At 38.3% G+C, this 13,683-nt stretch overlaps 1 protein-coding gene across 1 annotated transcript in view; it reads left to right on the forward strand.

The window, feature by feature from the left end:
- The first annotated feature begins 667 nt into the window (after nt 1-667).
- The window catches only part of IQCM (IQ motif containing M), a 594,059-nt gene continuing 581,043 nt past the window's right edge, over nt 668-13,683 (forward strand). Inside the window, exon 1 of the mRNA XM_060400977.1 lies at nt 668-788. The gene's annotated coding sequence lies outside the window, so the exon portion shown is untranslated. The remainder of the gene's footprint in view (nt 789-13,683) is intronic.

Genomic DNA, 13,683 nt, shown 5'->3' on the forward strand with positions numbered 1-13,683 from the left:
AACATAAATAATCATTTTGGAGTGAAATTACTTGATCAGTATCTGATGGAAATTTGCATTTCGGTATTTCCTCTTGGAATGTCTTGCAGTTTTTAAACATAATTTTCTGTATCTGAGAATGTTTATCCTTCAGTGAATTCGTATTGATTCTTTTAAATCTTAAATGTTAAAAGTAGAGACTTTCTTCTGTGACGCATTTTGTGCTTTCTGTGGTCAATTTTGGTGTTCTTCACAAAGGAGCCTGTACTCTTGTCTGGAGTAGAAAAGCTTACCTTGATAGAAGTAATGTGATAGTAACAACCAGTGATCATCATCAAGTATATCACAAGGAAATAATCTGATTCTAGAATTTTTCTGGTGTCTAACAAAGACAGGCATATGTGAGAGGAGGAAGTGATCACAGGGTTGCCATGATCTAGAAAACTATTTCAATTATTGATTACTTATTTGGAATTGGTTTTAAAATTTTAAAACAATGTATAATTGGATAATAAAAGATTGAAAAAGAATTTAAAAAGGATATAGGAATTAGGTTTTATCATGCAACTAAAATCATTATAACTTTGGAACAGGTTTTATTCTGATGAGTATTAAAGAACCTAGGGCCTAAGCTCTTTTTGATTTTTTTGTATCTTAAGCTCATCAAGAGAGTCTCCTGTTTATTTTTAGAAATGTAAAGGAATCCAGAAGATTTCTTCCAACTGCCTCCTGCTCTTCAGGCAACTCCCTCATGAAGCCCTGGATCCCAGCCTATTCCTAATGAAGTGCAGATTTCCAGTTCTTGGGAGGTTCGTAATGAAGCTTTGGGTTCTAAATGGGTCAGAACAGATTTTGTACTTTCTCTGGTTGTGAGAATATTCAATAGGCAATCTGTGCTAAAGACTCTGGAATAATAATTTTGGCACCTACTGATTTCTTTGTTTTTCTAAGGAAAGAAGAACATTGTTGATGACTAATCAGTGAGAGTTCTTTCAAGGTATCCCTTATTGAGAGATTTATCCCTTTGCACCAGCTCAGTAAAAAGATGATTTAAACAGTATTCTTATAATATAAATTAAAAAAAATCTTCTATTTGGCTCCAGGGATCTGGTACTGTCTAGATTTATTTTCTGCACCAGTGGGTACCTGGTTCTTCCTCACACCTCAGTTGATCAGGTTAGAGAGTTGAACAAATATTCTTGAAATGTTTGATGATTTTTCTCTTCTATGTTTTCTCTTCCTGGAGATCCTGCTTTACAATTGGTGGGCCTCCTAGACTGTTCACCTACCTTTCATATCTTTCCTTTCCCATTTATAAAAAAAACCCCTCATTATCCTTTTGATCTATTTTCTGTGAGATATCTCCAATTTTATCTTCTAACTCATATTGATTTCTAAATTTATTTTATTATGCTTTTTGGTTTCTGAAAGTTCTTTTTGTGGTTGTTCTTATCTGTGGCAGCTTTATCTCTTGTGATCTTAAATGAGGTATCTTGATGTTTTACTCTGGTTTGAAAGGAAAATTTTCTCCTCTCTGAATAAATCTCTGCATTCTAAAAGTTGTATTTTAAATAAGTAGTTGGTTTTGGCCTATCTTTAGTAGATAAAAAGCTGCTTGGGAGCTCAGAGCATTTTAGCAGTGTTAAATCTGAGCTTTCAGTTCAGTTCGGTTCAGTTCAGTCGTTCAGTCTGTTAGGACCAAACAGGCGCCATGACAGGCTTCAGGGGGCCAAGGTAGGCCTAAGTCTCCTTTACAGAGGGGCTGAGTTATTGCCAAGGAGGAACTGAGATCATCCTCCGCCGGCGCCAGGACTTGACCAATCAGTATACTCCCTGTAGCCTGGTTCAAGCTTATCAGGACAAGGAGGAAACCCCCCCCGAGAAAGCCCGAGTGTGTGAAAATCTAGCCAATCAGCAGATGCTAAGGAAGCCTTGCAACCAGTCTGCACCTGCCAACTCCCTGTCTTTGTCTTAACCCTATAAATACTGCTGTAATTCAGGCTAGGGGCCCTTGTTCCACTCCACTGCGTTGGATGAAACTTGGGCCCTGGCTCGAGCTAGCAATAAATTCCCTTTTTTGCGTTTGCATTGCTGTGGATGTCTTGTTCTCTCAGTTCTGGGGATTGGGACCTTGGGCATAACAAGTCGTGTCTGACTCATTGTGACCTGATGAACTGCAGCACGCCAGGCCTCCCTGTCCATCACCAACTCCCGGAGTCCACCCAAACCCATGTCCATTGAGTTGGTGATGCCATCCAACCATCTCATCCTCTGTCGTCCTCCTTCTCCTCCTCCCCTCAATCTTTCCCAGCATCAGGGCCTTTTCCAATGGGTCAGCTCTTTGCATCAGGTGGCCAAAGTATTGGAGTTTCAGCTTCAGCATCAGTCCTTCCAATGAATATCCAGGACTGATCTCCTTTAGGACAGACTCGTTGGATCTCCTTGCAGTCCAAGGGACTCTCAAGAGTCTTCTCCAACAACCACAGTTCAAAAGCATCAATTTTTGGCACTCAGCTTTCTTTATAGTCCAACTCTCACATCCAAACATGAATCCTGAAAAAACCATAGCCTTGACTAGACGGACCTTTGTTGGCAAAGTAATGTCTCTGCTTTTTAATATGCTGTCTAGGTTGGTCATAACTTTCTTTCCAAGGAGTAATCGTCTTTTGATTTCCTGGGTGCAATCACCATCTGCAGTGATTTTAGAGCCCCCCAAAATAAAGTCAGCCACTGTTTCCACTGTTTCCCCATCTATTTGTCATGAAGTGATGGGACCAGATGCCATGACCTTTGTTTTCTGAATGTTGAGCTGTAAGCCAACTTTTTCACTCTCCTCTTTCACTTTCATCAAGAGGCTCTTCAGTTCTTCTTCACTTTCTGCCATAAGGATGGTGTCATCTGCATATCTGAGGTTATTGATATTTCTCCTGGCAATCTTGATTCCAGCTTGTGCTTCTTCCAGCTGTGAGTTATCTAGGTGGGCCATTGAATATTTAAATTAGGCATTTAAACTCCCTAGAGAAAGGCTTCCCTGGCAGGTCAGCTGGTAAAGAATCTACCTGCAATGCAGGAGACTCCAGTTTGATTCCTGAATTGGGAAGATATGCTGGAGAAGGGATAGGCTATCCACTCTAGTATTCTTTGGCTTCCCTGATGGCTCAGACAATTAAATAACTGCCTGCAACGCAGGAGACGTGGGTTGATCCCTGGGTTGGGAAGATTGCCCCGGAGGAGGAGGGCATGGCAACCCACTCCAGTATTCTTGCCTGGGGAATCCCATGGACAGAGGAGCCTGGCAGTCTACAGACCATGGGTCACAAAGAGTCGGACATGACTGAGCAACTAAGCACAGAGAAACACGTTCTGCCTTTTCTGGAAGGAAAAGTTCTTGCTGCCAGTCTTCTGACACTAGGAAATGGGCTGTGGGGGTAGAAAGAGGGTGTCTCAGCACCTAGCCTCCGATATGTGCGGTTACTCAATCCCCTTGTTTTCTGTAGAGTTACTGTATCCTTAGTTTCTTGGGATCCTCCCAACCCAAAGACCCTCTGTTTTCCCCTTTTCTAGATTCTTCAGTGGGAGTGGTGGAGATGGAAGCAGGGTCAGGGTGAGGGGCTTAACTCAGGAGAGTAGGGGAAGAAATGTAGGTGTTTAACCACTTCTCAAATAGCTCTTACGCAGTGCTCATTTTAGCTTCTCACCTGCCTCCCCCACCTTTCTCCCATTTTAGAGAAACTTAGGCTACCAGTTGCAGAGCATTTGGGGAACCTGTTGTATAGCTAGCTGGGTAGTGGTGGGGTTAGTCTCTCGGTGGTGGCCGACTCTGCGACCCCATGGACTGTAACCCACCAGGCTCCTCTGTCTATGGAATTTTCCAGGCCAGAATACTGGAGTGGGTTGCCACTTTCTTCTCCAGTGTAGCTAGTCCTTCTTGGCTTCTCCCACTGCCCACTCAAGATTGAGCTTTCTTGTCTTTGGTAGTTCAGTTACTGCTTGTGTACCTGCTTTCCATCTGCTAAAACTTGGTTGCCATGTTTCCTCTTCTGTTCTTTCTGTTCTTGTAAGTTCATGTCTTTTTTTTTATTTTTTAAAGACCAAATTAGAATCTTTTGTTCAATACACTATCTCGCTGTGAATAGGGCAATGTATTTAAATGTACCTATTGAAAATGTTCCTTTGAATGGGAAGCTTTTAGAAGGCAGATCTTATACTAATAGTGCGCCAGGGTCTACTGTAGAAAGTTTACTTAGCTCTGAAGGATTTATTTTTTGAGCTAAAAAGAAAAATGGATACTGCAACTATGTCTTTCTTGTGTGGAAGTATTCAATCCAACCACCCATGTAAATTTTTAAAATTAAGATGGAGTAAAGTAAACTGCAGTGAAAAGGTTGACCAAAGGCTAAGTATATATTTTAACGCAGTGAAAAAATTTGTCATGGGGCCATGTATAGCCTGATATTTCTGCAGAAAGATACCCCAAACTCAGATATTAATGCAGTTGTTTCATAACGAGAGTCAAGTTGTTGATTTTTACAAGTATTACAATAAAATATTAGAGGCTTTTATCATGACCAGAGAGGTCTGTGTCATCACCTTGTAGGGGAAGGCAACATTTATTACTAGCCAGAGTGGAAGAGCTTTCTCCAGTTTACATCACTCAAACTGGAGGCAAAGTGTAAACAGTTCTTTTCCTTGCATTTTATACCTGGGACAAGACAGAAAAAAGTACATTGTCAATTGAAGCTAAAAGGATGTTGTAATTACTTCTAACCTAGTTACCTAGTTATAAACAATAGAGATATGTTAGTAATTTTAATTATCAATATTATTGCAAAATGTTTAGATGAAATGTAGCTAACTTTTAAGAGAAAATGCTATAAATAGTATTTCGGGAATAGGAGTTTTTGTTGTCACTTGAGGGGTGTGTGTGTGTGTGTGTGTGTGTGTGTGTGTGTGTGTATGATCTGGAAGGCAGGATAGATGAGATGAGAAGCTGAATTTTACCGTGAAGTTTGTGAAGGCTCACTTATCACAATATTCTCATTTGCATCTTTGTAATACAGGGTTGTATCATATACTTCTCTGGATCATTCTTATCTTCCAATTAAAAGTTAAAAATGTGTGCTGTGCTTAGTCACTCAGCCATGTCTGACTCTGTGACCCCATGGACTGTACCCCACCAGGTTCTTCTGTCTTTAGGATTCTCCAGGCAAGAATACTGGGGTGGGTTGCCATGCCCTTCACCAGGGGATCTTCCCGACCCAGGGATTGAACCCAGGTCTCCCACATTGCAGGCAGATTCTTTACCTACTAAGCCACCAGGGAAGCCCTAAAAAAAAGTGTCATCAGTATAAAAAGAGTATCTGTAGGGTATTTTCCACATGACAGGGGCTATGACCTTTGTCATGGTGATGTCTGTTGTTTAAGGATGGTTCTTGGGAATTTGACTCCAAGTTAAAAGAAGCATTTGTATTTCTCAGTTCACCCAGAGGAGTAATAAACCATACTTCAATTTCTGAAGTCTGTTTCAAAGTCACATCCTCTCTTCTGAGAGTACTTTGCTGTTCACTTATACAACTGGAAAAGGGCATTTCAGTCAACGCTTTATTCTCCAAGTCAGGAGCTGAGGGTGAGTGGTGGCCAACAACAGGGATAATTTAAGGACCCTTACAAGGTTTTGCATCAAAACATATCTCTCTGAGAGAAGCCTGTATATTTCTCATTACTAATTTGAACTGTTTCAAATTTTGCCTATTACAGATTTACTTAGATTACAGTGTCCTCTTTTAAAATAAAAATATCCCAGGGAGGGTTGAGTAGTCTGTTAATCAATCATTCACAATCTAATGTAGCTTAGTTCATAGTTACATTGCTTTTCTCTAGTTAATGGAAGTTTTGATGGGGGTCAGGAAGAGAGAAAAGGGAAGTAACATATTCCCCGGAGTTCTTAAGTGTAAGGCAAGCCTGAGCAGAGGACATTGAAGTGGGCTCACTTTTGACATCCAAAGGACAGCGTGAGGGCCCTGGGTATTTGGGATTGGGAAGATGAGACAGGTGCTAGGAGATGAGTGAAGACAGAGGAGTGGGAAAATGGCAAAGGCAGACTTTCAACTCTGAAATGTTGTGGGCCAGTTCTTTCTCTATAATGAAGGCCTGTAAGTCAAGAGTACTGGGCACTCTGGAGAAATGGTTTTGTATTTTTGTCTTAAATTTGTGTTATGTTTTGTGTAATATATATCTTAATATATGGGAAAGAAAATATAGACCTTAAAAACAGACAAGCTGTATTTGGAAAATACCCTAGAACATATAAAGTGCTGTTATATTTTATTCATTAAACAATTGCTTAATGTTTAAACAATTAAACAAATGTTTAATTCAATTAAACATTATTCATTAAACTTCCATTAACTGGAGAAAAGCAATTTAATTGAACTATTTATATTTTAAACTTCAGGGAATAAATAACCAGGGTTATAAGACTAATTATTGTCAAATGCAGAGAGGAGGTCTCAGAATTATTCAGTAAAGCAATTTTGGAGCTCTATTGGTTGAAAGAAATATTTCTTTCAGATACATTTTTTTTTTTAATGTATGCTACATAGCTGGGATAGCGCAATGTAGTTGTGTCCTTGGTAGGCTTGGAAAATATTTTAGCTTAAGCAGGTGTTTCTTTCTTTTTGTTTTTTTAATCTTGCTCTAAATTGTAAAGCCTTTGAAATATAATCTACTTATTTTAGGAATTGTTAGACTTGTTCTTCTTATAGAACAGCATATGTGAGTAGAAAAGCAAGCTAACATATTTTTGGTCAATCATATCCATGGAAAACTGAAAACCACATTAGAGTCCAGACACAACCTACCATGTTAGAGCTTTTAACCTTATAATGTAATACCCTATAATATTATAACCTATAACCTGTAATTATAGATATATTACTTGTGAGGAAATAAATGATCTCATTTGTACCAGTTTAGAAAAAAAATCAAATCTGGAAAGTCAGAAGCTACAGCTTCATATCTTATAGCTAGGGTGAGCATATCATGTATCATTGAATCCAAATTGAGATAATTTTTGGAATGAAAGGTGATGTTCAAAATAATTAGAATGTTGTCCATCTGTCCTTATTTATGCTCAGTTTAAATTTTATCATTTTGACCTCTCTAGTTTCAGTACTGTTTCTTCTACAGTGCACAATCTGATTTAAGTCTGCCCAATGAATTTTAAAATTTCAGATAATTATAATTTTCAATTTTAGGATTTTCTTTAGTTTTTTTTTAGAGTTTCCATTTATTTCCTGAATACTTCTATCTTTTCAACCATTGTTTCTTGCTTCTGCTGTATATATATTCTCCTGATTTCGAGTTTCTTGTCTCTTTGCAGATTTTGTCTTCCATGCAATTGGTCCCTGGTGCCAGAAAGGTTGGGGCCCACTGTATATAAACAAAGTATATAAAGTATATAAAAGTCTATACAGCAACGACCCCCAACCATTTTGGCACCAGGGACCGATTTCATGGAAGACAATTTTTCCACGGACTGGGGGATGAGGGATGGTTTCGGGATGATTCTCAGAAGGAGCAGGCAACCCAGATAGATCCCTCACATGCGCAGTTCACAGCAGTGTGCATGCTCCTGAGAGAATCTAATGCTGCCGCTGATCCGACAGGAGGTGGAGCCCAGTGATTGGGAGTGGTGGGGAGCGGCTGGAAACACAGATGAAGCTTCACTCGCTCACCTGCTGCTCACCTCTTGCTGTGTGGCCCGGCTCCTAACAGGCCACAGGTTGCCAGTGGTCTGGGGCTAGGGGCCTCAGTTGGGGACCCCTGTACTAAAGAACAATAAAGGCTGGAATATCTACATCTCTATCTACCTTACCTCTTTGTTATCTTTTTCTTCTTACTCAGTGATGTTTTGACTTTATTTTATAGTTCTTCCATTGAATTTTAATAATTAATACTTTTAATTTCCCTTAAAATCTTGTTCTCTAATCACTACCCTCCAACCCGGGCACCCATTTTTATTATATGGGTGGGATATTTCTTAAGACTTTCTCTTGTGCTATTGATTTTTCTCAGATGACCAGTGATGCATATTTTTTGGAGAAGTGTGATGCTCATAACTTGTGGGCACTGTTTTCTTTTGTTATTTTTTACCTCTGTTTCCCATGAAGGAAAGAGTTAAGTCTAAACTGTGTATACTTGAGTAGGCATGATACTGGTAAATGCATGTGCACTGAACTTAAGTACTGTATAATTGACAGTCTGGTGTTGTCCATTGGAGTCTTGCCCTTCCAAGAAAAATCATTTAAATTTTTTGGCGATGGGCTCTGTCACATGGCATTTCTGCCAGCTGTCTGAAAGCGAGAGTGGGAGAGATTTGTTCAGCTGTTCAGTGATCAGTCCTGTATTCAAGTACCCTCAGTGTTGTCGTACAACCTACTCTTGTCTCCTAGGCCTCCAGCTCGTGTTGTAGAACCTTTCTCGAGTTCTCTCTCGGGTAAAACAGAGCTATCTTTTGTGCAGCCCTTATCTGCTCCCAGGCTCTGTCGTCACACAGAGTCACTAGAGTAATCCTATTGGTATCCTGTCTTCTCTAAATCCATTGAACATTGTAGACCGCTTAGAGTTTACAGTCCACTAGCTGTCCTACCTCACTCACTTTTTGTTTTATATTCCCATTTCTACATTTATAGATTCATTTCAGTGTGTTTTAAAAGGAGAAAGGTAATTGTGCTTAGGTTGCCACCTTGCCTCAGTTGTAGCACGTAGTTTGAATGTTATTTTGCTATTTAAATATTTAGGCATTTGCCTTGGTTTTTTTTTTTAAAGTTTTAGGGGCACTGAAAGTTGGTTTAAGTGTCTTATAGATATTCCCTTCACCATCATTTATCCTTATAGATTCTGTCAGTAACTGGATATTTCACAGACCTAGTAAATATCTGTTGAATGACTAATTCTTAAAGCCCACTAGCATGAAGCCATAACTGAAAGTATTATAACGGAGCTTGTGAAAGTTTTGTTGTGACAAATTTGTGTTTTGGCAAAGGTGAAAAACTAAAAACCAACTTACTGTATCCGTATTTAAATATATACATATATATATATTTATACTTTGAATGAATTTTACTTAAATAGCCTTTAGTTTTGTCTGATTTTATAGTTATGAAGCAGGAAAGGATAGGAGTGAGCTAGAAGCTGGTGAAGTTAGAGGAAAGGGGCACCAGGAGGAGTGGAGGAAAAGAATTGACAGCTGCTGGGGAAAGATGTACCTGATGGTAAAATGTGAAAAAGGAAAATATGTGTCTCTTGCCTCTCACTCCCTTTGGGTACGGAAAAAGCTTTGTGTAGCTCTGACCCTGAACACTTTACAGCTCAAAACTACAAAAGAAAAACACATTTGAGTTTCTCTTGATGATCTTAGAGATCAATGCTGTGGATTCATTAGTTTTCTTCAATCAGAGGGTAACTGTCTACTTTTTATAGCAGTGGAGTGTTTATGTGAACTTGTAAGGAAATGCAAACCTCTCTCAACACTTCTTAATTAGGCTGAAATTCCATCAGGGGATTAGTGTTGACCTCATAAAGAAGGAATGTGAAATTTAATTTTCCAAAGTCACAGGTGCCCAGTCAAGGGCACAGACAGTTTATCTTTTCTGGATAGCCTCCTGCAAGTGCACAGTGCACCAGTGCTTAGCTGCACAGGCCCCAGTGTGGAGCCAGGTTTTATATCATCGTCTAAACCCTCTGGAAACAGTGACAGACTTTATTTTGGGGGGCTCCAAAATCACTGCAGATGGTGACTGCAGCCATGAAATTAAAAGATGCTTGCTCCTTGGAAGAAAAGTTATGACCAACCTAGGCAACATATTAAAAAGCAGAGATATTACTTTGCCAGCAAAGGTCCGTCTAGTCAAGGCTATGGTGTTTCTAGTAGTCATGAATGGACGTGAGAGTTCTATATGCTTTTGAACTGTGGTGTTGAAGACTCTTGAGAGTCCCTTGGACTACAAGGAGATCCAACCAGTCCATCCTAAAGGAGATCAGTCCTGGGTGTTCATTGGTAGGACTGATTTGAAGCTGAAACTCCAATACTTTGGCCACAAGACCCTGATGCTGGGAAAGATTGAGGGCAAGAGAAGAATGGGATGACAGAGGATGAAATGGTTGGATGGCATTGCCAACTCAATGGACATGGGTTTGGGTAAATTCCAGGAGCTGGTGATGGACAGGGAGGCCTGGGTGCTGCGGTTCATGGGGTCGCAAAGAGTTGGACACAATGGAGGGACTGAACTATCTAGTAGAGAACAGAAATGTTAAATCATTCATAAAAAGTGACTAAGTGTATTGCATTACCAAACCAATTCTGCAGTTTCCATGGATTTACAGAAAATGTTATTCACCTCTTGGGGAAAACCTTTGGCAGAAAGCTGAGTTTTGGCTGGCATGCTGTTTGAATCAGTTTATTCTCTGGTTAGGTTGTTCTTGAAGTCAGTTGTATACACACTCTCATCATGTTGTGGAATTAAAACAATTTTAGTTCTCAACCCATACTTATTTTTCTACTGGTATTTAACCTTCTGTGTTGAGTTTAAAATCTGAGATTCCATTGTGATAATTTAAATGTATACTGTTTGCAATAATGACAGTTTCCAAGTAATTGAATGGGATTCTGGAGTTTCATTTCTTGTTCTATTGTAGGCTATTCCTCTAAACATCCCTGTAGTGTAAAATAAGGACATTATATGAAGTATGGTTATGTTTCTGTTGTACGTGAACTGTTTAGAATTTTCAGCTATTCAACAGCATGACTGCAGAATATACAATTAAAAATGTTTTTCTAGGTAAAAAAGAGGATAATTAGAGTCAGTGAAAGAAAGATGGAGAAAAACAGCAAAAGACAGCAATGAAGTATAGTCAATAAATAGTGTTACCTACAAAAGCTATTTATGTGTAATGAAATATGAAGCATAAAATCTTATTAATCCTCTTATTGGAATTTTTGGTGCCTGAATATAATTATTTATACTTTATATTACTTTGCTTTTTAATTACTGAATGTTTGATTAAGAAAACTATTGCACTTTGTAAAATGAAGTCAATGAGTTAACATATAAGAGAATATTAAGGATTATAAATTCATAATATTTGCCTTTATGTTAATATTGAAATGATAAATTTCAAAGATGAAGACCATTAAATTGGATGATTGATTTACTTACTTCAAATCATCAGACTTTATTAGCATAAATGTGTAATAGCTACATTTGGTGTCTATTTAATTGATGCTTGGAGGGAAATGCACATGTGAGTATATGTTTTTCCTTGACGGTGGCCTGACCCCTGGGCTGTTTCACCAGTGAAATTTATAGTTGCTGAGCTGTGCTGTTTCACTGTTGCTTTTGATATTATATTATAATTTTAGCCTATATTCTAGGAAGAATTTCATCCTTAATTATGCAGGGACCTACCCACTTAGTCTTTAATTTATTCCTTAATTTAGGGGCCAGATTATCAATTTCTAATTGCTCCCAGGAGTTACATGAGCTATTCATTCCACTAACACGTAGGGTTTCTTGCATCAGAGAATACGTTTTATTTGAGTTTATCCTTTGATGGTACCTGATCCATAATAGAAGTTATACTTAAGTGATTTTACTAACAGAACTCTTTAACTAATTCAAAGCATTGTTCACCTTTCCAAATATAAATTGTATATTTGAATGGTGGTGGGCCATGAGAAGGAAATGGGCATTTATATTTGTCTACTATATGATGTTTTAATCTATACAATTAATCTATAGTATGGTTAGGCTAGATTATTATTATTTCTACTATAAAAATGAAGAAACTAAGGTTTAAGAACAAATTTCTATGGGGTTGTAAAATTGGTAGAGTTTGAAGACTTTCTGACTTTCAGAGATGATAGGTGTTAGAAGGGGTACTGATAAGCCACTCTTACCCGACTGGATGGGGAAAGCATGGGACCAGGGGAGTCTGAGAATAGGTAATAGTAACACGAAGACTGTGATGATGCCTCTAGGTGCCATGGCACCTAGCACAAGGTGTAGAAACTCTTGGGTACTCAATAAAATTTTATTGAAAGGATGAATGAAGTGGAGGTGATCAAGTTTGGGGTCATACAGAAAAACAAACTCAGGAACAAGGAAACTTTGGAACTGCAGTAACACTGGGGTGTTTATTTTGAGGAATGCAGCAAGAATCCAGTTATTAGGTTCAGGGAACAAAGTCAGGAAGGGGCCAACGATCAAAACATAATTCCTGATCCTTAAATAATTTCTAGGGGTCCTTAAATAATTCAGGATTATAAATCTTGATGTAGAACTGAGTTTACATAAGGGGTCTTTACATAAGATTTAAGAATTAGAAGGATGAAGGAGTGAGCCTTCATAGTAGCAGACCTCTTCCTAAACTGATTATCTGGTTGAATCAGCAAGAGTGTTTTCTTTTTTTTGTTAACTCATTAATGGCAGCCCACTCCAGTACTATTGCCTAGAAAATCCCATGGACAGAGGAGCCTGGTAGGCTACACTCCCTGGGGTCGCAAAGAGTTGGATATGACTGAGTGACTTCACTTTGTCTTATTTTACTTCTTGTTTGTACTAGATACTTTTATATCTCTTGCAAGTTCTACTTATTGGGCTGGTGCAGCTTATACGTGTGTTTCTACCTCCTTCAGATTAATGTTTAACACAGAATATTTTGTTAGGGAGCCTGGTTTCTTCTGACAGGGTTTATCAGATGGGAACTCGTTAGTCTCTAATGGGTATTTTACCACATGAATTGCAGACAGTCCCCCATGAAGCAATATTAGTATCCCAGTGTTTTTGCAGAGACCATGGTTTGATCTGTATATAAAAGAACTATTAGCCTTGGATAGTGAACTTCAAAGTTTCTGGTATCAAAATTAAAAAAAATATTTGTTTAGTAAGATTTCTCTGATGTGTCTTAGAACTGCATGTCATCTGTTTTCAGTCCATGCCAAAGAAGGGTATAACCCACTCCTGACCAATGAGAATATTGTGATTTGTTCCTAGGTGGACATGTGGCCCAAGCCAAGGCCTTTGGAACCAGTGATAATTTACCCATTGGCCTTTGCTAAAATTAAAGCAACCAGAGTATACTGAGTTTTGACCATGTCAGCCTAGAACTGTTGAAACCATCTTTTGACTGTATATGGGGATCTTGCTGGGGAGAGAACCAACACAGGGGCTGAGAGATGAAAAAGGAGGAAATGAGTTCTGATGAAATTTTCAAGCCTTTAAGTCCATCCATGCCTTAAAGGTTTTACTTTGGACTTTTTAATTGCATGAGCCTATATATTCCCTTTGGTTTAGCTCCCTTTACTTTCTGAAATTTGCTACAGAAAGAGATTCAGTTTTTTTTTTTTTATGGAAGGCAAGCAATACAAAATTAGTAAATGGTGAATATTAAACAGTGATAGAGGGTGAAATAAAATTTCATTAGATGCTGAAATATGTATTTTCTGAATGATTAAAATAACATTCTTTATGTATGGTTAATCTAAGGTAACAAAGGAATAATTGACACAAACGACCTTATTGTTTTGATGAGATATTTAAAAATAATAAAAAAATAATCAATGGTTTTTTATAGTAGAATATTTTGCTTTTCAGTGAAAAAAAGACTTTCCAAGATTCATATGTAATAAGATGTTTATTTCTT

This window comes from Ovis aries, chromosome 17 (genome assembly GCF_016772045.2).
Source record: "Ovis aries strain OAR_USU_Benz2616 breed Rambouillet chromosome 17, ARS-UI_Ramb_v3.0, whole genome shotgun sequence".
Lineage (NCBI taxonomy): Eukaryota > Metazoa > Chordata > Mammalia > Artiodactyla > Bovidae > Ovis > Ovis aries.